Source organism: Portunus trituberculatus, chromosome 25, assembly GCF_017591435.1.
Source record: "Portunus trituberculatus isolate SZX2019 chromosome 25, ASM1759143v1, whole genome shotgun sequence".
NCBI lineage: Eukaryota > Metazoa > Arthropoda > Malacostraca > Decapoda > Portunidae > Portunus > Portunus trituberculatus.
The window spans coordinates 10,930,765-10,933,264 of NC_059279.1; positions in this window are offsets into that span (position 1 = coordinate 10,930,765).

Genomic DNA, 2,500 nt, shown 5'->3' on the forward strand with positions numbered 1-2,500 from the left:
ATAAAAATGTATGGAGAAGTCAGATAAGTAACCTATATTGAGATGAAAGTCAGTGTAGGTTCTTGTAGCGTGTACACCATAGGGATCAACTGTATATTAAAAAGTTACAAATTTTGGAGAGAAAAGGATAAGGAGTAAACTATTTGGTTGAAGTTACTTTCTTTTGCTGCTTTCAAGTCTCTGCTCACCAGATTGAGTATGTGTGTGTGTATGTGTGTGTGTTTGTATGTGTGTGTGTGTGTGTGTGTGTGTATATATATATATATATATATATATATATATATATATATATATATATATATATATATATATATATATATATACACGCTAATTGCAAGAACACCACATGGAGATTAGATAAATCTGTACAATAAGGTACAGGGAAGAGTTTGGCGCGGAATGTGATGTGTAATGGAAAGTGAATACAAAATATGCTGAGAAAGGATGATGAGGAAAAGAGAAAGTATACAAGAGAGAGAGAGAGAAAAAAAAAGAGAGAGAGAGAGAGAGAGAGAGAGAGAGAGAGAGAGAGAGAGAGAGAGAGAGAGAGAGAGAGAGAGAGAGAGAGAGAGAGAGAGAGAGAGAGAGAGAGAGAGAGAGAGATGGGAGGTAACCCAATATGTTAAGTAGGCTATGGGTTGTTTCCTTAACTGTATAGTATCTGTCTGTCCGTCTGTAGGTTTGTTTGCCTTTCTCTGTCTTTCTGGCTCCCTTCCTCCTCTCTCTCTCTCTCTCTCTCTCTCTCTCTCTCTCTCTCTCTCTCTCTCTCTCTCTCTCTCTCTCTCTCTCTCTCTCTCTCTCTCTCTCTCTCTCTCTCTCTCTCTCTCTCTCTCTCTCTTCTCTGTTCTCTCCATTTTCCTCTCCCGTATAATACACGTTTGCCCTTTTGCAGACCAGTCAATCGACCACTCTCCTCTCTCTCTCTCTCTCTCTCTCTCTCTCTCTCTCTCTAGGTTATGTCGCTTTTGGGATCTTGAGAGAGAGAGAGAGAGAGAGAGAGAGAGAGAGAGAGAGAGAGAGAGAGAGAGAGAGAGAGAGAGAGAGAGAGAGAATGTGTGTAAAGGAGTGGTGTGGGAAGGGCGGACTCCTTTTCTCCCTTCCCCTCCCCCTGATATCCTTGAGGGAGTTGAGTACACGTCAGGAGGAGAAAGAAGAGGGGTTGGAAAAGAAAAGAAAGAGAAGGAGTCAGTGCAAGGATACACATACACTGGTTAAGCGAAAAAGATGTCACTTCTTGAGGTGGACGAAATTCATTCACGTTTATATGAGGAAGTAAAAGTGATTATTAGCAGTGATTGGATTTGGAGCTTCATCCTTCACCTGCCTTATAGGGTAGTACATAAAGCAGCATGTTGGTATTCATTGAACGTCCATATCCATTATGTATGTTTCTACTTTTTTTCCACTCTGTATGTACGAGAGGAAGTCGCGTCACCTTGCTAGGAATTCTTGTGTTCTGAATGAACGGAACGAGTAACTGTATGCCGAAGTGTATGTGTGTGTGTGTGTGTGTGTGTGTGTGTGTGTGTGTGTGTGTGTGTGTGTGTGTGTGTGTGTGTGTGTATGCTTGTCTGTCTGTCTTTGTTTATTTATTATGTACTTCTCTATTGTATACTAATTTCTGTATATGGCTGTGTCTGTTGTCTGTGACCGTCTGTCCCTGTGCTTGCTAGCCTACTTCCTCGCCTTGTCTCGCTTGCCTTGAGTTCAAACCAGCCTTGCATTCCATTGTACATAAGTACAGGCAAATCTGCAGTGCCACTAACTTTTCTCCTACTGAATTAAATGTTCTATATTGAGATCAAACGTTTGTGTAAGTGTAATGTAATATTTATTTTGTAACTATAGATACAAATAGATCATAAATCTCTAATTCCTTTTTGTGAATAACATTTTTTTTTTCCTTCTCTTTGACTCCGGTTAGCTTAAAGATGTTGTGGACGGCGTCATTAAGAGAGGAATGAACTTACCGAGCTGTTTCCATGGAGAGGTGAAGATGGACATGAGTCTGGAATCGAGATGATATTTGTGGAATTTTGGCATTGCACGTAATTTTTAGCATGTCAGCTTGCCTTTTCCAAGAAAAACATGTACATATTTATATTTAAGAAAAGAAATAATGCTTTTAGTAACTTTCTAAGCATTTTAATTATTGTTTATATTATGTTTGATGGAACCTCTCCACCTTTTTATCTGGCAGCTGATTTTCACAAATCAGAGCTTTTACTATTAGACTGTTATACTTTGATTTATTCTTAATAGTTTGTTAAAAATGTGCATCTGATCCAGCATTTTACATACGCATACATTTTTCTCAGCGTTCTCTTAACTTTCTTTTTGCAATATTTACACTTATTTTTCAGCTGCATGTATTATACCTTCTTTCCAAATTTTCTGTTGTGTTTCCCTTCCCCGTACTCATAGTATTTTTTCACCGATTCACGTTCGACAAACGCCGTCTTTGCATTTCAGCCTTGCCCTTATACATGATCTTCTATCT